The sequence below is a fragment of the Phoca vitulina genome, unplaced genomic scaffold, assembly GCF_004348235.1.
Source record: "Phoca vitulina isolate PV1807 unplaced genomic scaffold, GSC_HSeal_1.0 scaffold1, whole genome shotgun sequence".
Classification (NCBI taxonomy): Eukaryota; Metazoa; Chordata; class Mammalia; order Carnivora; family Phocidae; genus Phoca; species Phoca vitulina.
Window position 1 is genome coordinate 91,916,925 of NW_022589704.1, and position 25,354 is coordinate 91,942,278.

General features: G+C 39.1%; 1 non-coding gene across 1 annotated transcript; it reads left to right on the forward strand.

The window, feature by feature from the left end:
• Positions 1 to 12,299: 12,299 nt before the first annotated feature.
• Positions 12,300 to 12,393, forward strand: LOC116638240. The gene has a single exon (XR_004300669.1). It is a non-coding gene; the product is annotated as a small nucleolar SNORD12/SNORD106 (small nucleolar RNA).
• The last annotated feature ends 12,961 nt before the right edge of the window (positions 12,394 to 25,354 follow it).

Below are 25,354 nucleotides of genomic sequence, written 5' to 3' on the forward strand. Positions count from 1 at the left end.
GGACTCCATCCCAGGACTCTGGGATCATGACCTGAGCTGAAGGCAGACACTTAACCAACTGAGCCACCCAGGTGCCCCTGATAAATGATCTTTTTTATCTAATTTTTTTATTATGAAGTATTCCAAACATGCCAACCAGATTAGATCATGATAAAAAGGTCATCCATGTACTTGCCACCCAGCTTTATCAAATCTTAACATGGTCATATTTGCTTTCAAATATTTTATTTTCATTTTTTAGGGGAAAAGACATGGAAACCGTTAAGGTGTCATGTGTACCCACTCTGATCCTATTCTTTCCTACCCTAGTGGTGACTGTTATATGAATGCAGTGTTTTTCTGTTTTTGTTTTTGTTTTTTAAATGTCTTTCATGATCACCCTGGGCCATCTGCTAGCATTCTTTTTTTTTTTTTTTTAAAGATTTTATTTATTTAACAGAGAGAGAGACACAGTGAGAGAGGGAACACAAGCAGGGGGAGCGGGAGAGAGATAAGCAGGCTTCCCACCGAGCAGGGAGCCTGATGCGGGGCTCGATCCCAGGACCCTGGGATCATGACCTGAGCCGAAGGCAGATGCTTAACGACTGAGCCACCCAGGCACCCCCGAATGCAGTGTTTTTTAATTCTTTTTCATGTTATATTTTACCTAAATACTTATCTTTCTATTAACATTACCTAGTATTTATTTGTGCAGATTTATTTGATATATTCTGGGATTTTGATTGGAATTACCGTAAATCTGTAGACTAATCTGAAAGACTTGGAATTTTCTTCTCTTTAGTATTCCAGTGAATGAACATTGTATATCCCTTCATTTTGGTATTTTTTTAATTATAAAATATATTGGTACTCTTGACTATCCTTGAAAATTGTTCTTTAATTTTTAGTTTATGCTAGAGTACCTTACTATTTTCTATTGGAAATGGGATCTTTTTTCCAACATTTTTAAGTTGTCTGTTACTGAGGCATAAGAACACTATCAGTTACCAGTTTTTATGTTTTTGTGTGTGCGCAGCAACATACTTGAACTTTTAGTTTTATAGTTTGTATTGAGTGTCTTGTATTTTCAATGTAGACAGATGTGAAGAAGGGTAGCACAGGAGTAAAAGGTATGTATTCTGTGGCTGTACTGCCTGGATTCACATCCTGATTTTGCTGTTCACTAGCTGTATAACCTTGGGTAATTGGCTTATCCTTAACTTTCCTCATTTGCATAATCCTATCTCATGGGACTATTGTGGGGTTTAAAAAGCGTGAAACCATTAGAACAGTGCCTGTCATCTAGAGTAATATCTGGCAGATAAGCAGTTTTATTTCTTCTAATTCTTATATCATATTTACTTATTTCATTAGTTGAGCCCTCAAGTAGAAGGTTGAATAAAAGCAGTGATGGGGCCATGCTTTTCTTGGTTGTTATTTATATACTTGTAAAGTCTCAAGATTAAGTGTGATATTTTCTGTAGATTTTTAACAGATGCTTTTGTCAGGTTAATGAAGATTCCATTTGTTACGAGTTTCTGTTACGAATGACTGTTGAATTTGTCAAATACTTTTTCTGTATTTGCTGCAATTTTTTTCTTTTTTTTTAATTTTTATTTATTTGAGATAGAAAATATGAGTGGGGGGAGAGGGGCAGAGGGAAAGGAAGATCGAGAAGCAGGCTTCCCGCAGAGCAGGGAGCCCGATGCGGGGCTCGATCCCAGGACCCTGGGATCATGACCTGAGCCGAAGGCAGACGGTTAACCAACTGAGCCACCCAGGCGCCCAATTTTTTTTTCTTTTAGTTTTGAATATGGTAGATTACAGTAATAGAAATTCCTAGTATTTTTCTGGAACAAATAGTATTTGATCACTACATATTACTTTCTAATGTGTGTATGTACTACTATGTAATGTATGTATGTACTACTATGTATGTATGTATGTACTACTGAATTCAACTTGCTAATATATACAACAAAATTCACTTACCTTAAGTGTGTCATTTTGATTAATTTTGGTAATTTTATACAGTGAAGTAACCTGTACCATAATCAAACTGCAGAACATTTTCATTGCCCCAGCAAGTTCTGTAGTACATCTTTTTAGTCAGTCTCCACCTCTGGCAACTAAAGATCTATTTTAATTACAATTGTTTTGCCTTTTCTAGAGTTCCATATAAATGGAACAATATAATAGTCTTTTGTGCTTGATTTCTTTAAGCATTCATTATGCTTTTGAGGTTCATCCATGTTGCATGTATTAATAGTATATATGTATAATATATATATATTATATATATATATATATATATATATATATTTTTTTTTTTAGAGAGGGAGAGGGGAAGGAAGGGAAAGGGGGAGAGGGAGAGAATCTTAAGTAGGCTCCACACCCAGTGTGGAGCCCCACTTGGGCTCAGTCACACAACCCTGAGATCATGACCTGATCCGGTATCATGATCTGAGCCGAAATCAAGAATCGGATGCTCAACTGACTGAGTCACCCAGGTGCCCCAGTATGTTTCTTTTTATTGATGAGTGTATTCCATAGAATATATATGCCATAATTTACTTACCCATTCAGTTGATGGACATATAAGTATGTCCAGATTTTAATCTATAATAAATAATGCCTCTGTGAACATTGGAAGTCTGTGTAGACATATTCTCATTTCTATTAGGTAGATACTGAGGAGTGAAATTTCTGAGTAATATGAGAAGTCTATGTTTAACTTTGTAAGATACTGCCAATCTGTTTTCCAAAGTAGCTGTGCCATTGTGCATTTCTACTAGCAGGGAATGAAAATTTAAGCTGCTCCACATCATCACCAACACTTAGAAATGTCAGGCTTTTTAATTTTAGCTGTTGTAGTGATTGTATAGTAGTATCTCATTGTGGCTCTAATTTGCATTTCCCTACTGATTAATGATGTTAAGCATCTTTTCATATGCTTATTGGCTATATCTGTATCTTTGTGGAAGTGTCTTTATATCTTTTGCCCATTTCTTTTATTGGGTTGATTGTCTTCTACTTGAGTTATAAGAACTCTATATATTCTGAATATGAGGACTCTGACAGATGTATGTTTGGCAACTTGTTTCTTCCAGTCTGTGGCTTGCCTTTTTTTTTTTTCTTAACTGCCTTTCAAAGAGCAAAAGTTTTAAATTTTATGGCTGTGCTTATGATCTGTTTAAGAAATCTCTGCCTCAGCCAGTGTCACAAGTGTTTTATATTTTTTTCTATAATTTCAGTAATTTGAGCTCTTATATTTAGGTCTATGATCCATTTTGAGTTAATTTTTGTATATGGTATTTGTAAGGGTCAAGGTTCTTCCCCCACCCCGACCCCCTCATACTGATATTTAGTTGATTCAGCACCATTTGTTGAAAAGACTATCCTTTCCCTGTAGAATTACCTTAGCACCTTTGTAGAAAAGAGTTGACCCTATAGGTATGGGTCTATTTCTAAACTCTGTTCTATTCCATTGATCCATATTGTCTGTTCTTTTTTTTTAAGATTTTATTTATTTGAGAGAGAGAGAGAGTGAGAGAGAGAGAAAGCACATGAGAGGGGGGAGGGTCAGAGGGAGAAGCAGACTCCCTGCTGAGCAGGGACCCCCGATGAGGGACTCGATCCCGGGACTCCAGGATCATGACCTGAGCCGAAGGCAGTCGCTTAACCAACTGAGCCACCCAGGCGCCCCATATTGTCTATTCTTGCATCAATACTACAATACCTTGATTTTTGCAGTTTTAAGTAAATCTTGAATCAGGGAGTTTAAGTCCTCCAGTCTTGTTCCTCCTCTTTTTCAGGTTTATTTTAACTATTCTAAGTCCTGTGACTTTTCATTTAAATTTTTGTATCATCATGTCAATTTCAAAAAAGTCTGCTAGGATTTTGACTTGGATTTTATTAATTCTATAGATCAATTTGAGGAGAATTGCTATCTTAATAGTTTGAGTCTTCCAATCCAAGAATATGAAATATCATCGCATTTAGTAGTTTTTGGTGTTCCGTGTACTAGTTCATCACATCTCTGTAAATCTAACCGTGTGCTTCTGGAAAGGTTGTATAGTCTGCCCTTGTTGGGTATACTGATAGAAATAGTATTGATAGTGTTGTTCAGAACTTCCATCTTTGCTGGGTTTTTTGTCTAGTTCTATCAGTCGCAGAAATTGAACAGATGATTTTGGAATTGTCTATTTAATTCCATAAAATTTTGATTCGAGTATTGAGAAGCTCTTTGTATATGTTATTAGGCATGCAATACATATTATGATTTTTACATATTCCTGATTAATTGACCCTTTTATCTGATGAAATGTCCCTTTATAACTCTGGTAATGCTCCCTCTTAAAATCTGTTTTATCTGATCTTAATATTGCTATTAACATCTTGTGCTTATTGTTTGCACATATCTTTTTTCATCATTTACCTTCAGCCCACCTGTATTTGTGTTTAGTGAGTTTCTTACAGACAGCATATAGTTGGGTCTTATTTATACATTCTGACAATCTCTACATGTTAATTGGAAAGTTTATCCCAAAAGATTTAATGTAGTTGTTTATATGGTTAGATTTGTATCTACCATTTAATGTTTTCTACTTGCTTCCTCTGTTTTTTGTTCCTGTTTTTCCTTTCTTGTCTTTTTTGTAATGACTTTAAATATTTTTTTTTTAGTATTTCACTTTCCTATTAGTATTTTAATTGAACTTCTTTGTATTGTTTTTTAGTGGTTGCTCTAGAGACTATAATGTACATTCTTAACTTCTATAGTCCACTTATAGTTACTAATTTTTTATTTAAGGATTTTATGTCTCTGTTTATAGCCATTGTTTTCTTTTTTATATTTTTTCTCCAGTTTGGATATCTATGGCATATCAGCCTCTGATTTTTGAAAAGGTTTGTTTGAGGGGTGCCTGGGTGGCTTAGCCGGTGAAGCGTCTGACTCTTGATTTTGGCTCAGGTCATGATCTCAGGGTCGTGAGATCAAGCTCCCAGTCAGGCTCTGCATTCAGTGTGGAGTCTGCTTGAGATTCTCTCTTTCCCTCTCCTCCTGTCCCTCCCCCTGCTCATACTCTGTCTAAATAAATAAGCAAATACATAAGTAAAATCTTTAAAAAAAGGAAAGGAAAGAAAAGTTTTGTTTGAGATAGAAAGTTTTCTATTTAATGGGATAAGGTTCCCAGTATTCTCTTAGGGTTTTAAAATTTTTTAACTTCATCTTCTTGTACTTTTTTTCTCTTTAATCATTAAGGTTTTATTAGGCATTTCTCTATTTTTTTAAATTACTTCACCTAATATCTTGAGCTTTTGATCCTATCGATCCTCTGTGTTTGTTTTGTTGTTGTTGTTCATTAATTTCTGCTCTTGTATCATTTTCCTTCCTTCTGCTTTCTGTAAGGTTTTTTTCCCCTAGTTTGCTAAGTTACAGTTTTCTTTTTTTTTATAGTCTGTAGTTAATATACTGACTTTTATTTTTATCAAGTTTTGTGCCATTTTTTATATCTGTACATTTCATCTGGGTTCACTTCTTCTTTAGTATTTAGTATTATTTAGTATTCTTTCCTTTAGTATATCTTTAAGTTAGAGCCTGTTGATTATAAACGCTAAAATGTGCTATCCTCTTGAGTGATAGTTTGGCGCAGTATAAAATTCTACGTTGGCAGTTATTTTTCCCTTAGCACTTTAAAATACTATACCATTCAGTTCTCTTGTTGTCTATGAACAGTTTGCTGTCAGTATAATTGTTTTTCTTTGTAGATCATCTGGCCTCTTTCCTTGGAAGCTTTTAAGTTGCCTCTTTATCTCTGATATTCTACACAAATATCAAAGATATCAAAGATATCTTTGATATTTGTGATCTGTTCAACAGTTATTCATCTTGCTTAGTAATGAATGTGCTTTTTGTCTAAGACCCACATCTATTTTTCAATTATGAAAACTTCTCAGCAAGTATCTCTTCAATATTGCTCTTTACCATTTGCTCCATTTTTTTTTTTAACTCCAGTTGGCTAAGCTTGGGCCTCTGAATATTCTATTAGGTCTCTAACTATTCTCATATTTTTCTTTTTTTTTTTTTTTAAGATTTTATTTATTTATTTGACAGAGAGATACAAAGCAAGAGAAGGAACACAAGCAGGGGGAGTGGGAGAGGGAGAAGCAGGCCTCCCACTGAGCAGGGAGCCCGACGCGAGGCTCGATCCCAGGACCCTGGGATCATGACCTGAGCCAAAGGCAGACGCCCAACGACTGAGCCACCCAGGCACCCCTATTCTCATATTTTTCATCTTTGTCTCTGTTCTATGTTCTGATTGAGTTCCTCAGTGCTATCTTCTAATTTATTTAATTACTCTTCAAATATGTCTAGTCTAAACCCCATTTATTGATTTTTTTCCGGTGGCTATATTTTTCATTTCTAAAATTTCTAATTAGTTCTTACCTCATTTATGCCTATTTTTGTTCATATATTCTTTGCTGGGAGTTATGCCATCATTTATGCTTTCAATAAATGCTTTATCATACTGTCCTACAAAATATTTTTGCCTGATTTTATTTTGGTTTTGTTCTTGACATGTGTTCACATAGAAGGAGTTATCACATGTAAACCCTATGGACCATCTTGAGGAGGATGATTATAACATGAAAGAAGAAAATAATATCTGAACAATGAGTAAATGCTATCTCCTAGCACAGTAGTTTTCATATTGAATTGTTGCCCAGTTGGCTTTTGTAGTGGCTGAGCGTAGCAGGCTCCACAGTAAGTTCTCTCTTTGGCTGTTGCATGGAGAGACAAAGGGTTCTAGGGTAGAGTCAAATTTGTTTTGAGGTTTTTGCCATGGACCATCTCTTGGACTGAATAACTTCCTGTATTTCAGATTTCTTTTTTCTCTGTAACTTATTTATAGTTAACAGCACTTTATGAAGTAAAACTTTGTTAACTCAGGCTGAAACATGAGTTCAAGACTTCTAAATTTTTTTTCCTTGAAGTAAATGTTTCTTTTTAGTACATTACTATACAGATGGATCACATAAGAATATATTTTTCAGCAAACAGCCTCCTGCAAGCTCTGGAAGGTGGTTTTTAACGGGGAAGGGGTTCTTTATTCTTCCAGCTTTATTGAGATATAATTGACATATCTGGAAATATTTAGACCATTAAAATACTCTTTTGCATGTGTCAGCCTGGTCTTTTTTTTTTTTTTTTTTTTTTTTTTTTTTTTAAGGCTGCAGTTACAGACTCAGTGATACCGGCTTTGGCACTAGTTGTAGAGAAAATACAACATTCCCCTAATTTCTGTTTTAATTCACCCTGCTGGCATTTGAGGATTTCTCTAGATTTTGAGTTGTATTTGTTATCTGGTGACTTCAGTTTCTCAAAAGTCCAATAGAAACATTTTTATTTTGCCACTTTGTTCCAAATGTCAACACCAACACAAAGGACTATGGTGAACTCACCAGAGTAGCCCTTTGTTCAACTGTGTGATACGTTACTTCACCAGTACAGCAGAGCCGACACCACCTGCCCCTTGATGTTCTGACCCTTCTTCAGAGAAGCTGCATCTGTCATTCCTTCCCTTTGCTCAGCCATAAAATGTTTTCCTTTTATCTCATGGGACCCTGGCAAAGCTCCTTCAACCCTTCCTTTCCCATACCTGCATCTGTCTCTCAAGATCCCACACACTTAGAAGAATGGCTCTTTTGCTCCCAAGGTTGCTCAGGATCTTCTAAATATTGATCTATCCAATCGACTACACCCTAGGCTATTCAACCCATAGAAAACTATACCACCTTACTATTGAGACCACATGGTTTTATACCTAATTTTTGTCTAAAATTCTTGTTACTCTTCATGCCGGTTGTTTCTTCAACTGGATTTTTTAAACAATTTGGTATAGCAATGGGGAATTAGAAAACTTTGAGTTCAGTCCTGACAGGAAATAGGTGTGTAATTGAGTCTCAGATCTCCTCATCTGCATAGTAGTTAATTCCTACCTTGCAGGATTGTGGGGACTAAGTGAGAGACACAGGTAAAAGCTCCTTTGTAGTTCTATGCATATAAAATATATTCTCTGAACAGGTATTGTTAATGATGAGGGCAGAGACCGCATCTTAAACTTTTTATAGCCCCATATTCATAGCAAAACGAATACATGGCTTGTGCCTGATACTACTTATAAATTGGTTAATTTTGGTAGTTCAGGGATGAAACTTAATAATAAGCCCAGGATAAAATGTTTTTACACAGGAGTTTATTTTTACATTCACATCTGACAGTATATTATGTTCATTTAAATCTGACCCTGTGTGTATATATTTAGTTGAAAGACCAAAGTGTGACCCAGAGGCCTTTAAAAACAAGCCATCTGGTAGAGTGGTAGCCACCAGTTTGTAAAGTCTTACCACTTTTCTGTACACTCTTTCTTCAAATCATTGTTTGTTTTGCTTAATTAAAACGAAACACCAGACTCTTAATTGCTGCTCAGAGAGATGGACTGGTGGCTTCCCTTGTTTTTAATAGATCAAGACGTCATTATGTCGCTAGAGCAAGTAAACGCTCTGTCTACTTACAACATGAGTAATCTTTAGGGAACTCTCTTTCCAAGTAACTTTTTTTTTTTTTTTGAAGATTTTATTTATTTATTCATTAGAGAGCGAGCGAGAGAGAAACAGCATGAGAGGGGAGAGGGTCAGAGGGAGAAGCAGGCTCCCCACTGAGCTGGGAGCCCGATGAGGGACTCGATCCCGGGACTCCGGGATCATGACCTGAGCTGAAGGCAGTCGCTTAACCAACTGAGCCACCCAGGCGCCCCTCCAAGTAACTTCTTAAAACCTTATCTCTTCAAGATTTTCAACTTCTCTGGCAATCAAATTGAAACACTGAGATATCAAACTGGCAATGATGATAAGACATGGACGGAGAATTGGAAACTTGGAGGCACTGTTGGTGAAGTGTAAACTGGCACCAGCCAGCCTGTCAGGAAGGCAGTTTAGCAGCACATATCAAAATGTGAAGGTGCATAGCCTCTGACCCGTCATTGTTAGAATTTGTCCTAAGAATTCAGGTGCACAAAATAAGATGTTTTAAGGATATTTATTGCAGCACTGTTTATACCAGTAGAAAAAATGCAAAAAACCCAAATTTCCACTAAATAATGCTTTTGTGCATGTTATAGAATGTTAATCAGTCATTGGAAAACACAATACAGGCAATCCTTGCTTTGCACAGTTGTGTAGGACCCTAAAAATCACCATACAAACTAAATTGCAAAACAATGTTAAAAAAGGGGGGGGGGGGAGAATAGGATTATTCTATGACTTTTAAAATTTGTCAAACAAAAAATAGGAAAACTAATATTTAGTACATTATGATTTAAAACATTACAAGATTAAGAATTCAATTGTTTTATTCCTTTGTAAGAAAACTTAGCAAGAGTAATTTGAACAGTACTGCTCTTCTTCTAGTCATAAAACTTTCAGTATGGAGTGACTCTCCTATACCTTGGTGAATTACCATACTACTTCCTGAGTTCAGATAGCCTCCCACACTTTATCCTTTGTACTTGCAGTGTCATGAAATATCTGCAAGAGTTCCTTTAATGTGAAATATTTTGCTGTTGTCACTTCCTCTGAGATATCTTCATCCTTTCAATCACAACTACTTTCCTTGTTCATGTCAATAAGTTCATCTTTACTAAGTTCCTCTGGCTGCATATCTGGAGTTTCTCAAATAGGACCATGTCTCCATGGTCAGCTACTATTTCTGACTCCATGTACATTCTATTCAGATTTCACTTATGGAATTCTGTTTTTCTTTGTGTTACTTTTTTTTTTAAGATTTTATTTATTTATTTATTTATTTATTTATTTATTTATTTATTTGTCAGAGAGAGAGCACGCAAGTGAGCACAAGCAGGGGGAGCGTCAGGCAGAGGGAGAAGCAGGCTCCCTGCTGAGCAAGGAGCCCGATGTGGGACTCAATCCCAGGACCCTGGGATTATGAGCTGAGCTGAAGGGGGACGCTTAACCAACTGAGCCACCCAGGCATCCCTCTTTGTGTTACTTTCATCTTTGTTAGCCAGTTCCCTCTTTCAATTATCTGCTTTTATAAAATGTCACATAGGTTCATTAGTGGGAGACAAGGAGGCAACGCAACTACACATTTTGCTGTCTGTATAAACTAACAACATGTGCAGTGACCAATCACTGACAGATTTTGAAAGAGGTGACATGATTGATCCCTAAACATGATGAACATCTGTTATTTGCAGAACGATTTGTGGACTGGAGAGTTAGCCGTGAAGTTTGTATTTTTGCAATTGTAATATACCATGATAACTGGAATTTGAACCATGTTGTTAGAAGACTGGTGTAATTTAACAAAACAGTGGTAACTGAGAGTTGTATATATCAGAACCATGCAAAGCTAGGACTACATATATGTATAGTTATTGTTATTGAAAGCTCTGTCTGTGAGCTAGACATTCTTTATTTCCCCCCTTCTCCCCACTCTCTGCCCTTTTCCACTCTGATGTGTGCCCTAGGAGGCCCCCTATAGACTGCATCAACCAAGTAGCCTTCTCAATGGCTTCTGATTGGATTTGGTCTTTGGAAAGCACCAACACGAGATCAAATGAAAGGAGAAGAGAAAGGTCAGGATATTTATTTTCCTTCTCTGCTGAGCCATATTTTGGCCATTTCTGCTGTCCTCTCCTGAAGACCACAGCCTGCACTGAGCAGAAGGTCACAACTCCCTCCATATAGCCACAGCTTCTTCTCAGGTTCCAGTTAACTACTCTCTCTCTTTGCCCCTTCAGGTCTAGAGGTGGTAATAGCTTCCTATAGTTACTAGTTCTAGAGTACATCACCATCCCTTTCTGTTTTCTTTAAAGCTTCCCAAACCTTTGTTTATGAGCACTTCACAAAACTGTCTTCAAGCATATCACTCCTGAGTGTGCCATGTGTTTTCCACCGGGACCCAACCTAGATACCGTGTCACACTGTTTACGGAAAATGATATGTACATATCCAAATATGTGTGTGTACTCAGAGAGGTCTGAAAGGATATAAACAGCAATGTCATTTTTAACCCTATGCTTTTTTTCCTATGTGCTTTTTTTTTTTTTTAAGATTTTATTTATTTATTTGCCAGAAAAAGAGGGAGTCAGAGAGCACAAGTGGACGGGGGCGGGGGGGGGGGGGGCAAAGGGAAAAGGAGAAACAGGCTTCCCGCTGAGCAGGGAGCCCAATGCGGGACTCGATCCCAGGACCCTGGGATCATGACCTGAGCCAAAGGCAGATGCTTAACCAACTGAGCCACCCAGGCACCCCTCATATGTGCTTTTAAAAAATAAGTAGATGACATATACTGATGGATTATTTCAGCTTCAAAATAGTTCATCCATTTTTCTAATTTAGTCAAATCTTTACAGAAATCATTTTCAAATTAACTACAGGCATACCTTGGAGATACTGCAAATCAATTCCAGACCACCCCAATAAAGTGAATATCTCAATAAAACAAGTCAAATGAGATTTTTTGGTTTCTCAGTGCATATAAAAGTTATGTTTACACTATACTGTAGTCTGTTAAGTATGCAATATGTCAAAAAAAAAACCAATATGCATCCCTTAATTTAAAAGTACATTGTGCTAGGGCCCTGGGTGGCACAGTTGGTTAAGTGTCCAACTCGGTTTCAGCTCAGGTCATGATCTCGGCATTGCAACATCAAGTCCTGCATCAGGCTTCGAATTCAGCAAGGAGTCTGCTAAAGTTTCTCTCTCCCTCTGCCCCTCCCTGCTTGCTCTCTCTCTCTCTCTCTTTAAAATAAATAAATAAATATTTTTAAAAAATAAAAATAAACAAAAGGACTTTATTGTTAAAGAATGCTAACCATCTTCAGCCAGTCATAATCTGTTTGCTGGTAGAGGGTCTTGTCTCAATGTTGACAGCTCCTGACTGATCACGGTGGTGGTTGCTACAGGTTGGGGTGGCTGTGGCAATTTCCTAAAATAAACCATAACGAAGCTTGCTGCATCAATTGACTCCTTCATGAACAATTTCTCTGTAGCATATCACACTGTTTGATAGCATTTTACCCACAATTGAACTTCTTTCAAAATTGGAGTCAATCCTCTCAAACCCTGCCACTGCTTGATCAACTAAATTAATGTGATATTCTAAATCCTTTGTTGTCATTTAAACAACCTTCACAGCATCTTCACCAGACATAGGTTCCATCTCAAGAAACCACTTTCCTTGCTCATCTATAAGAAGGAACTCCTCACCCATTAAATTTTTATCATAAGGTAGAAGCAATAATGCAGCTGATGACATAACATTTTTCCCCATCAGATTAACCCTGTTGATCCAGCTGAACCATTAGCCAGTGTTTTATCTGATGCATTGGAAAGGAAAAAAAAAAAAAAAAGAAGAACAGCAATTCAGCCACCTTCAGGTTCCATTTCTAATTCTAGTTCTTGCTGTTTCCTCCAGTGAAGTTTGAACTTCTCAAAGTCATCCATGAAGGTTGGAATAAACTTCCTCCAAACTCTTGTTCGTGATGATATTTTGACCCCTTCCCATGAATCATGAATGTTCCAATGGCATCTGGAATGGTGAATCCTTTTTAGAAGGTTTTCAATTGTCTTTGCCCAGATCCATCAGGGGAATCACTATCTATGGCAGCTGTAGCCTTATGAAAGGTATTTCTTAAGTAATAAGACTTGAAAGTCAAAATTACTCCTTGACCCATGGCTATGGAATGGATGTTGTGTTAGCAGGCATGAAAACATTCATCTCATTGCACATCTCCATCAGAGCTCTTGGGTGACAAGCAGCATTGTCAATAAGCAGTAATATTTTTATAGGAATCCTTTATTCTGAGCAGTTGGTCTGAGCAGTGGGCTTAAAATAGTCAGTAAACCATGTTGTAAATAGATGTGCTGTCTTCCAGGCTTTGTTGTTTATAGACCACACACAGAATAGGTTGAGCATAATTTGTAAGGGCTCTAGGATGTTCAGAATGGCAAATGAGCATTGGCTTTCACTTCAAGTCACCAACTGCATTAGCCCCTAAGAAGAGAGTCAGCCTGTGCTTTGAAGATTTGGAGCCAGGCATTGACTTCTCTCTAGCTATGAAAGCACTAGAGGCATCTTCTCTCAACAGAAGGCTGTTTTGTCTACATTGAAAATCTGTTTATTATCATCAATTTCAGTAGTCATCTTAGCTTGATGTTCTGCATAACTTGCTGCAGCTTCTACATCAGTACTTGCTGCTTCACCTTGCACTTTTATGTTAAAGAGATGGCTTCTTGCCTTACACATCATGAACCAACCTCTGCTAGCTTCCAACTTTTCTTCTGCAGCTTCCTTACCTCTCTCAGAATTGAAGAGGGCTAAAGCCTTGCCCTGGTTTAAGCTTTGGTTAAGGAAATGTTCTGATTGCTTTGATCAATCGAGACCACAAAACTTTATCCATATCAGCAATAAGGCTGTTCCACTTTCTTATCATTTAGGTGTTCACTGGAGTAGCACTTTTAATATCCTTCAAGAACTTTTCCTTCACATTTACAACTTGACTAGCTGGCACAAGAGGCCTAGCTTTCAGCCTGTCTCGGCTTTCAACATGCCTTCCTCACTAAGCTTAATCATTTCTAGTGTTTGCTTTAAACACTCTGCTGCATTCATGATTGTGGATTAAAGAGATTTCCTCCATACATTTTTATGGTTGCCCCACTTTTTATAAGACATTCAGAAAGTGTAATAATAATAATAATATCCTAGTTTCTTTTTACTTTCCAAGTCTAGAACACATGGAACTAATAACTCTTAACAGACTACTTCACAGAATACTGCTCTGACCCATCTATGTGGAATGCTCTCAGGTATGAGTAGTGCCTAGAACAGGAGAGGGCTCTACACCAGGTCCAGGCTGTGGTTCAAGCAGCAGAACCCATGGTTCTAATTGTATCACTGGTGGAAAAGATACCATGTGGAGTTTATAGGCAGCCTCAAGAGGAGAATCACAACATAGTCCCCATAGGTTCTGGAGCAATGCTATGCCATCTGCAGCAGAAAACTATACACCATTCAGTAAACAGCCCCTGGCTTGCTACAGGGCCCTGGTGGAGATAGAGCACCTGATTATAGGACATCAAGTGACCTTGTGGCCAGACCTTCCCATTATGTGCTGGGTTCTATCAGATCCACCAAATTATAAGGGTCAATAGCAATCCATCATAAGATAGTGGGTTGTACATCTGGGACTGGACTTGAATAGAAAAAGGCCCAAGTAAGTTAGATGATCAGGACTCTCAGGGTCCCTTGTCATCACTACTGGTGCTTCATTGCTCCTCAGCTCAAACTTATGGCCTTGTATGGGACAGAGGGGGAAAGGACCTGTTGGCAGAGGAAGAAAAGGGCCATATTTGGTTCAGGGTTGGGCTGACTTTGCAAGTAACTGCTGTTGAACACTACTACCCTTGAGTGGTAACTCAAGGGTGGACTTGAAAGATTTTAAATCCTTCCAGTGGACAGTGCCTCTGGCTATCTGTTTTGTATAGAAAGAGAAGTGGCCCTAGGTAAGACTATACATTCATTTGTGCGCAAATGAAATGGCTACGCTGATTAGTCAGAGGCAGGGAAAGAGAAAGTTTGGAAATTGGGAATAAGGAGGCTTATAAAAAAGACATATGTGGGGCACCTGGGTGGCTCAGTTGTTAAGCATCTGCCTTCGGCTCAGGTCGTGATCCCAGGGTCCTGGGATCGAGTCCCGCATCGGGCTCCCTGCTCAGCAGGAAGCCTGCTTCTCCCTCTCCCACTCCCCCTGCTGTGTTCCCTCTCTCGCTGTCTCTGTCAAATAAATAAATAAAATCTTTGAAAAAAAAAAGACATATGCACAAAATGTAAAGATCTTAGCATCACATGTTAATGCCCCCCAGAGAAGAAGCACCACGGAGGAGGCATTGGTGGACAGAGTGACTGGGCCAGCTGATGTCAGCCACTGCAAGGCTGGCACAATAGGCTCTTGAAAGAGTAGCCCAGTGGCAGAGATAGTGGATATGGACCCAGTATGAGTTTCCACACACCAAAGCTGATCTAATTATTCTCACTGCTAAATGTCCTATCTGTTAGTGACAGAAATCAGTGCTGAGCCCCAGTATGGCACCATCTCTTGAGGAAACCAACCCTTCACTTTTTAGCAAGTTGATTACATTGGACCCTTCCACCCTAGAAAGGGCGGCCATTCCCCTTGACTTGACTCAACACATACTTAAGGTATGGGTTTTTCTTTCCTTTCCACAAAGTCTCATCTAGTAACAATATCCAGCAGCTTACAAATTTTGATCGAGCAACATGGAATCCCACACTACAACTCATACTAAGAGTCCTACTTTATAGCAAAACAGTAGGCACAATACCATGGGGTCTACTGATTGGGGAGTCTAGCACCTTGTTAAAAATCTATGTGTGATTTTTTAGGCCTGGCCATAGGTGATTACAAAGGCCTTACCTGGCAGGCCTCATAGGGGAAAGGTGCCCTGGCAGTCTGGTGCACAGCCAATGCATCACAATCTCTGAAGGGAGAAGCAATCAAGGATTCAGACCCTTTGGCTAGTCACACTCCTCGCATATTTATATTCCTAACCTTCATTCTTGGGTTTTTCTATCTGAAGTCTTGGGTAGAAGTGTTCTACAGGTCTGCTGAGACCTCCTTAGAGAAGAGAAGAGGGGGATGCACCCTGCAGGTGCATCTCCACTAGGGCAAGTTTGTCTGAGAATCAACACAACAGGCCCCTCCCCGAGAAGACCAGCACAAACCCCTTGCATGCACCAAGTCTACTGATCATAGAGTGCTGCAAGGCTTCAGCTCTAGGGGAAATAGGATTTAGCTTCTGTTTTATTTTATTTTATTATTTTTGGATCTGGCTTCTTTTCTTTTTAAAAATATTTTATTTATTTATTTGACACAGAGAGAGAGAGCACAAGCAGGGGGAACAGCAGAGGGAGAGGGAGAAGGGGGCTCTCCACTAAGCAGGGAGCCCAATGCGGGGCTCAATCCCAGGACCCCGGGATCATAACCTGAGCCAAAGGCAGACACTTAACCAACTGAGGCACCCAGGTGCCCCAATTCTTTTTAAGATTTTATTTATTTACTTATTTTAGCGAGAGAGGGAGAGAGAGAGCGAGCACACCAATGCGGGGAGGGGCAGAAGGAGAGGGAGAGAATCTCAAGCAGACTCCACGCTGAGCTCAGAGCCCGACACGTGACCCCAAGACCATGAACTGAGCCGAAATCAGGAGTTGGATGCTCAACCAACGGAGCCACCCAGGCGCCCTGGTGAATAATTCTTTTAATGTATTATTGGATTTGATTTGCTAGTATCTTGTTGAGAATTTTCGCATTCATGTTCATCAAGGGGGTTGGCTTATAATTCTCCTTTTTAGTGGGGTCTTTGTCTGGTTTTGGAATCAAGATAATGCTGGCCTCATAGAAGGAGTTTGGAAGTTTCCCTTCCATTTCTATTTTTTGAAACAATTGGAGAAGGGACACCTGGGTGGCTCAGTTGTTAAGCGTCTGACTTTGGCTCAGGTCATGATCCCAGGGTCCTGGGATCGGGCCCCGCATTGGCTCCCTTCTCATCAGGGGAGTCTGCTTCTCCCTCTGCCTCTGCTCCTGTGCTCTCTCTTGCTTACTCACTATCTCTCAAAAAAATAAAATCTTTAAAAAAAAAGAGAGAGAGAGAGAGAATTGGAGAAAAATAGGTATTAACTCTTCTTTAAATGTTTAAATGTCTGGTAGAATTCCCTGGGAAGCCATCTGGCCCTGGACTTTTGCTTATTGGGAGATTTTTGATTACTGATTCAATTTCTTGGCTGGTTATGGGTCTGTTCAAATTTCTTATTTCTTCCTTTTCAGCTTTGGTAGTCTGTATGTTTCTAGGAATTTGTCCATTTCTTTCAGATTGCCCAGTTTGTTGGCATAGGATTTTTCATAATAGTATCTTATAATTATTTGTTCAGTGGTGTTGGTTGTGATCTCTCCTCTTTCATTCGTGATTTTATTTATTTGGGTCCTTTCTCTTTCCTTTTTGATAAATCTGGCTAAAGGTTTATCAATTTTATTAATTCTTTCAAAGAACCAGCTCTTAGTTTTGTTTATTTGTTCTACTGGGTTTTTGTTATTATTGTTGTTGTTGTTTCTGTATCATTTATTTCTGCTCTAATCTTTATTATTTTCCTTCTTCTGCTGGCTTTAGGCTTTATTTATTGTTAGTTTTCTAGGTCATTTAGGTGTAGGGTTAGGTTATGTATTTGAGACTTTTCTTGCTTCTTGGGTATGCCTATATTGCCATACACTTCCTTCTTAGGACTGCCCTTTCTGCATCCCAAAGGTTTTGGACTGTTGTGTTTTCATTTTCATTTGCTTCCATGGATTTTTAATTTCTTTTTTATTTTACTGGTTAACCTATTCATTCTTTAGTAGGATGTTCTTTAAATTCTGTGTATTTGTGGTCTTTCCAAATTTTCTCTTGTGGTTGACTTCAAGTTTCATAGCATTGGGGTCTGAAAATATGCATAGTATGATCTCAATTTTTTTGTACTTGTTGAGGGCTGATTTGTGACCTAGTATGTGATGTATTCTGGAGAACACTCCATGTGCACTCAAAGAGAATGTGTATTCTGCTGCTTTAGGATAAAATGTTCTGAATATATCTGTTAAGTCCATCTGGTGCAATATGTCATTCAAAGCCATTGTTTCCTTGTTGATTTTCTACTTAGATGATCTGTTCATTGCTGTAAGTGGGGTATTAAAATCTACTATTATTGTATTATTATCAATGAGTTTCTTTATGTTTATTATTAATTGATTTATATATTTGGTGCTCCCAAGTTGGGGGCATAAATATTTACAACTGTAAGATCTTGATAGATAGACCCCTTAATTATGATATAATGTAACTCTTGTTACAGTCTTTTGTTTAAAATTTAGTTTGTCTGATATAAGTATGGCTACTCCAACTTTCTTTTGATATCCATTAGCATGACAGATGGTTCTCCACCCCCTCACTTTCTTTTTTTTTTTTTTTAAGATTTTATTTATTTATTTGACAGAGAGAAAGAGAAAGAACAAGCACAAGTAGGAGAAGCAGCAGACAGAGGGAGAGGCAGGCTCCCTGCTGAGCAAGGAGCCTGATATGGGGCTTGATCCCAGGACCCTGGGATCATGACCTGAGCCGAAGGCAGCAACTTAACAACTGAGCCACCCAGGCACCCATCCATTCCCTCACTTTCAATCTGCAGTTGTCTTTAGGTCTAAAATGAGTCTCTTGTAGGCAGCATGTAGATGGGTCTTGTTTTGGTTTGGTTTGGTTTGGTTTTTATCCATTCTGACACCCTGTGTCAGATTGGAGTATTTAGTCCATTTACATTCAGAGTGATTATTGATAGATATAAATTTAGTGCCATTGTGTTACCTGTAAAGTTGGTGTTTCTGGTGATGTTCTCTGGTCCTTTCTAGTCTTTGTTGCTTTTGGTCTTTTTTTCCCCACTCAAAGGATCCCCTTTAATATTTCTTGCAAGGCTGGTTTGGTGGTCATGAACTACTTTAGGTTTTGTTTGTCTGGGAAACTCCTTATCTTTCCTTCTATTCTGAATGACAGCCTTGCTGGGTAAAGTATTCTTGGCTGCATATTTTTCCCATTCAGCATGTTGAATATATCCTGCCACTTTCTTCTGGCCTGCCACATTTCTGTGGACATCTGCTGTGAACCTGATCTATCTTCCCTTATAGTTTAAGGACTTTTTTTCCCTTGCTGCTTTCAGGATTCTTTTCTTGTCTGTGTATTTTGTGAAATTGACTATGATATATCTTGGTGATGGCCGGCTTTTGTTGAATTTAATGGGAGTTCTCTGTGCTTCTTGGATTTCACTGTCTGTTTCCTTCCCCAGATTAGGGGAGTTTTTAGCTATAATTTGCTCAACTAAACCTTCTGCCCTTTATCTCTCTCTTCATCTTCTGGGACTCTTATGATACAAATGTTATTTCATTTTAAGGAGTCACTGAGTTCCCTAAGTCTACTTTCGTGATCTAATACCTTTCTTTCCCTCTTCTTTTCAGCTTCATTATTTTCCATAATTATATCTTCTTTTTTTAAAGATTTTATTAATTTATTAATTTATTTATTTATTAATTTATTTGAGAGAGAGTGAATGAAAGAGAGAGATCAAGAGGAGGGGGGAAGGGTAGAGGGAGAAGCAGACTCCCCGCTGAGCAGGGAGCCCAATGTGGGACTCTATCCCAGGACCCCGGGATCATGACCTGAGACAAAGGCAGACGCTTACCCAACTGAGCCACCCAGGCACCCCATAATTGTATCTTCTATATCACTGATTCATTCCTCTGATTTGTCCATCCTCATTTTTATGGCATCCATTTGGGTTTGCATCTCAGTTCTATCATTTTCACTTTCAGCCTGACTAGATTTTAGTTCTTTTGTCTATGCAGTTAGGGATTCTCTAGTGTATTCTATGCTTTTTTCAAGCCCAGCTAGTATGTTTATAATTGTTGTTTTAAATTCTAGTTCAGACATCTTACTTATATCTGTATTGATTAAATCCCTGTTACTTCTTCCTGTTCTTTCTTTTGGGGGTGAATGCCTCTGTCTTGTCATTTTTTCCAGGTGGGAAAAAAAGGGAAGCTAGATCCTAGGTGTGTTTGGTCTGCTTTTAAAAGAACCTAGATCCAGGGAACCCAGGTGGCTCAGCAGCGGGGGCGTGCTTCTCCCTCTCCCTCTGCCTGCTACTCCCCCTGCTTCTGCTCTCTCTCTCTGTCAAATAAATAAATAAAATCTTTTTTAAAAAAAAAAGAATTAATCACCACGATCAAGTGGGATTTACTCCTGGGCTGCAGGGGCGGTTCAATATTCACAAATCAATCAACATGATACACATTTTAATAAAAGAAAGAATAAGAACTATATGATCTCAATAGATGCAGAAAAAGCATTTAACAAAATGCAGCATCCATTCTTGATAAAAACCCTCAACAAAGTAGGTATAGATGGAACATACCTCAACATCATAAAGGCCATATATGAAAGACCCACAGCTACTACCATCCTCAATGGGGAAAAACTGAGAGCCTTTCCCCTATGTTCAGGAACAAGACAGGGATGTCCACTCTCACCATTAATATTTAACATAGTACTGGAAGTCTTAGCCTCATCAATGAGACAACAAAAAAAAATAAAAGGCATCCAAATCAGCAAGGAAGAAGTCAAGCTTTCACTATTTGCTGACAACATGATACTCTATATAGAAAACCCAAAGGACTCCACCAAAAAATTGCTAGAACTAATACATGAATTCAGCAAAGTCTCAGGATATAAAATCAACATACAGAAATCTGTTGCATTTCTATACACAAATAACGAAGCAGCAGAAAAAGAAATCAAGGAATCGATCTCATTTACAATTACACCAAAAACGGTAAGATATCTAGGAATAAACCTAACTAAAGAGGTAAAAGGTCTGTACTCTGAAAACTACAGAACACTTATGAAAGAAATTGAAGAGGACACAAAGAAGTGGAAAAACATTCCATGCTCATGAATTGGAAGAACAAATATTGTTAAAATGTCTATACTACCCAAAGAAATCTACACATTTAATGCAATCCCTACCAAAATACCACCAGCATTTTTCACAGAGCTAGAAGAAACACTCCTAAAATTTGTGTGGAACCACAAAAGACCCCAAATAATCAAAACAATACTAAAAAAGGAAAGCAAAGCTGGAGGCATCACAATTCTGAACTTCAAGCTATACTGCAAAGCTGTAGTCATGAAGACTGTATGGTACTGGCACAAAAAAAGACACATAGATCAATGGAACAGAACAGAGAACCCAGAAATGGACCCACAACTATATGGTCAACTAATCTTCAACAAAGCAGGAAAGAATATCCAATGGAAAAAAGACAGTCTCTTCAACAAATGGTGTTGGAAAAACTGATCAGCAACATGCAGAAGAATGAAACTGGACCACTTTTTTACACCATACACAAAAATAAATTGAAAATGGATAAAAGACCTAAATGTGAGACAGGAAACCATCAAAATCCTACAGGAGAACACAGGCAGCCTCAGCCTTAGCGAATTCTTACTATACACATCTCTGGAGGCAAGGAAAACAAAAGCGAAAATGAACTATTGGGGCTTCATCAAGATTAAAAAGCTTCTGTACAGTGAAGGAAACAATCAACAAAATTAAAAGACAGCCTCCAGAATGGGATAAGATATTTGCGAACAACATACCCAATAAAGGGTTAGTATCCAAAATCTATACAGAACTTATCAAACTCAACACCCAAAAAACAAATAATCCAGTTAAGAAATGGGCAGAAACCATGAATAGACACTTTTACAAAGAAGACATCCAGATGGCTAACAGACACTTGAAAAGATGCTCAACATCATTCATCATCAGGGAAATACAAATCAAAACCATGAGTTACCACCTCACACTTGTCAGAATGGGTAAAATGAACAACACAGGAAACAACAGATGTTGGCAAGGATGCGGAGAGAGGGGAACCCTCTTGCACTGTTGGTGGGAATGCAAACTGGTGCAGCCACTCTGGAAAACAGTATGGGGGTTCCTCAAAAAGTTAAAAATAGAACTACCTTATGACCCAGCAATTGCACCACTAAGTATTTACCCAAAGGATACAAAAATACAGATTCGAAGGGGTACATGTACCCCAATATTGATAGCAGCATTATCAACAATAGCCAAACTATACAAAGAGCCCAAATGTCCACTGACTGATAAATGGATAAAAAAGATGTGGTATAGGGGCGCCTGGGTGGCCCAGTTGGTTAGCAACTGCCTTCGGCTCGGGTCATGATCCCAGGGTCCTAGGATCAAGCCCCACATCAGGCTCCCTGCTCGGCGGGAAGCCTGCTTCTCCCTCTCCGACTCCCCCTGCTGGTGTTCTCTCTCTCTGTGTCAATTAAATAAATAAATAAAATCTTTAAAAAAAAAAACGATGTGATATATATATACACACACACACACACATATAGATATATAAAATAGAATATTACTCAGCCATCAAAAAGAATGAAATCTTGGGGCACCTGGGTGGCTCAGGTGGTTAAGCATCTGCCTTCAGCTCAGGTCATGATCCCGGGGTCCTGGGATTGAGTCCCACATTGGGCTCCCTGCTCAGTAGGGAGTCAGCTTCTCCCTCTACCCCTCCCCCCTGCTCGTGATCTTGCTCTCTCTCAAATAAATAAATAAAATCTTAAAAAAATAAAATACTTTTAAAAAAGAATGAAATCTTGCCATTTGCAATGACATGGATGGAGCTAGGATATATTATGCTAAGAGAAATAAGTCAGTCAGAGAAAGACAAATACCATATGTGGAATTTCAGAAACAAAACAGGTGAACATATGAGAGGGGGGAAAAGAGAGAGGGGGAAACAAACCAAACCATAAGAGACTCAATAACAGAGAACAAACTGAGAGTTGATGGAGGGAGGTGGGTGGGGGATGGGCTAGATGGGGGATGGATATTAAAGAGGGTACTTTTATGAGGAGCACTGGGTGTTGTATGTAAGTGATGAACCACTGAATTCTACTCCTGAAACTAATATTGCACTGTATGTTAACTAACTAGAATGTAAATAAAAGTTTGGGAAAAAAAAGAAAGGAAGAGAGGAGGGGGAAACCTTGAAGACGCTTTTTCCCACACTAACTCAGTACTTTCCCCCTCATTCTAGCCTCCACCTCAGTGTCCATAAAACTACCATAGCTTCTTTTTAAGATTTATTTATTTATTTGAGAGAGAGAGCGAGAGAGAACACATGAGTGGGGGGGGGGCAAAGGGAGAGGGAGAGAGAGAATCCTCAAGCAGACTCCCCACCTAGTGCAGAGCCCAACTTAGGGCTGGATCCCAGGACCCTGAGATCATGACCTGAGCTGAAATCAAGAGTCAGCCGTCCAATCGACTGAGCCACCCGGGCGCCCCTACCATCGCCTTTTGTTCAAGGTTACCTCAATAATGAGATGACCCCACCTCTGCACTGATCCACCTGACCCTCCACCACTCATCAGTCCATGGGGGAAAGTGCAACAGAGAAGATTTTGCTTTCTCTGCTTTCAGCATCTTGCTCAATATCATAGTGGTAAGGGATTTATGGCTTTCACTTTGGGCTTCCTGCTTGAATCAACTATTCAGACACTTGACAGCTCAGCTCTTTCTCAACTCATTTGAGTTTCCAACACTGATTCTATTACATTCTGCACCACCCAGAAGCTTGAAGCCTTCTAGAATGATAGAGGAGCCTTCTGAAGGTTTGACCAAGGTGCCAGTATGGAGATACTGTGCAGGGAGGGGGCACCACCTCCAGGACATGGTATGTATATACCTTGAATCAACAACCACTGTAAGATGCATGGTGCCCATCAGATGGAATGCAAGGGTCCAGGATACAAGAGTTGGAAGGAGTGGCCCTGCTCATCATCTCTTCCAGTAATCCCCTTGGGGAAATTTGTGCCCTTCTGCACAGCTTGAGACCCAGGATCCAGAGGTCCTGGCTCCAGGACAGTAACATCTCTACCAGGAGACACAGTAGAGCCCCATAAACCTGAAACCACAGCTGCTGCTCTGCCATTTTAGGCTCCTCATGCCAAAAACTAGGAGGCAAGGAAGAGTCACAATATGGCAGGTTTAACTAACCTTATTAGCAGTAGCTGTTACGCACTGGGGGGAGGGGAAATGTCTGACACCAGATAATCCAGTAGGGCTTCTCCTCATATGACCATCACCAGATTCAGCCATGGCCTGAAAAAGGTATGGTACCCTTGTATAAGCCATGGTGGAACAAAGAGATCCAGGCTTAGTGCAATACACTGAACTGTATTTATTGAAAGCTGGTAAGGTGTCTTAGGAAATGATTAGAATATATGTAAAAACTAAATGTGGTCTCATTTTTCCATCTTAAATTGGCAAGGAAGAACAAACTTGCAGTGGTACTACTATAATGCTGTACAGAGTGCACAAGTTTTCTAGAGGTCAGTGTGGTAACCTATATTAAGAGTATTAAAATGTTTTCCCCTTTGACTCATTAATTCCTCATCAAAAAATTATCTAAAGATTTAAACTGGGGCGCCTGGGCGGCTCAGTCAGTTAAGCGGCTGCCTTCAGCTCGGGTCATGATCTCAGGGTCCTGGGATCGAGCCCCATGTCAGGCTCCCTACTCAGCAGAGAGTCTGTGTCTTCCTCTCCCTCTACCCCACCTCCAACCCTCCCCCTGCTCATGCTCTCTCTCTCTCAAATAAATAAAATTTTTTAAAAATAAAAATAAATATTTAATTAAATTTGTAAAAATATACTACCTGGATGGACTTCACAGTAATCTAGACAGCCATTAAAATAATACTGAAATATATTTACCAACTGAAAAGATGTTCATTATATATTGTTGACTTCTAAAAGGAAAAAAAAAAAAAAAACCCAGCTCACATAATAGTGTGTTTCACAAGGAAGGAGGTACAGCACCAAAATGTTAACAAGTAATATTTCTGTGTGATACAACTTGAGATGGTTTTTATTATCTTTTTGTTTATCTGTGTCTCTGCTCTTCTTCTGTTAATGTGTATTACCTGCAGTTGTTAAAATTATAATTTACTATAAAATAGGGAATCAATGATTATCTCATTTTACAGAAAACACACTATTAGAATCCTCCATTTCTACTTTCCTCTTGTGTATCACTTTATACTTTACATATTACGTATACTGGCATATTTCTGCAATTTGCTTCCATCTTTAGGTAAGTTTCTAAGGCCCTACCTTTTTTTTTTTTTTTTTAAGATTTTATTTATTTGAGAGAGAGAGAGAGAGAGCGCGAGCAGGGTGGGGGGCAGTGGGGAAGGACAGAGGCAGAGGGAGAAGCAGGCTCCCCGCTGAGCAGGGAGCCCTACTCGGGGCTCAAGCCCAGGACCCCAGGAGCATGACCTGAGCCGAAGGCAGACACCCAACCGACTGAGCCACCCAGGCGCCCCTCTCAGCCCTATATACAAAAACGGCTGCCCACTGCAAGATACGTCAGCACTTTGATGAGTGAATAACAGAATACACACACCAAGCTGTAGCACAGAAGGGACTAGTAGCCGCACAAAGCACTAGAGCCCTTTGTCCTGTTAATTAAAATATAACACAAAACCCATAGAGACCACACCCTTGGATATTTCAGTTGCAGTCATGCTGGGAATCAGACTAGCCATCCTGTTGCCTCCCACATACCCTGCAACCCGATGCTTTCTAGAGAGCTGCTATGGGTCATACAATCCTCTC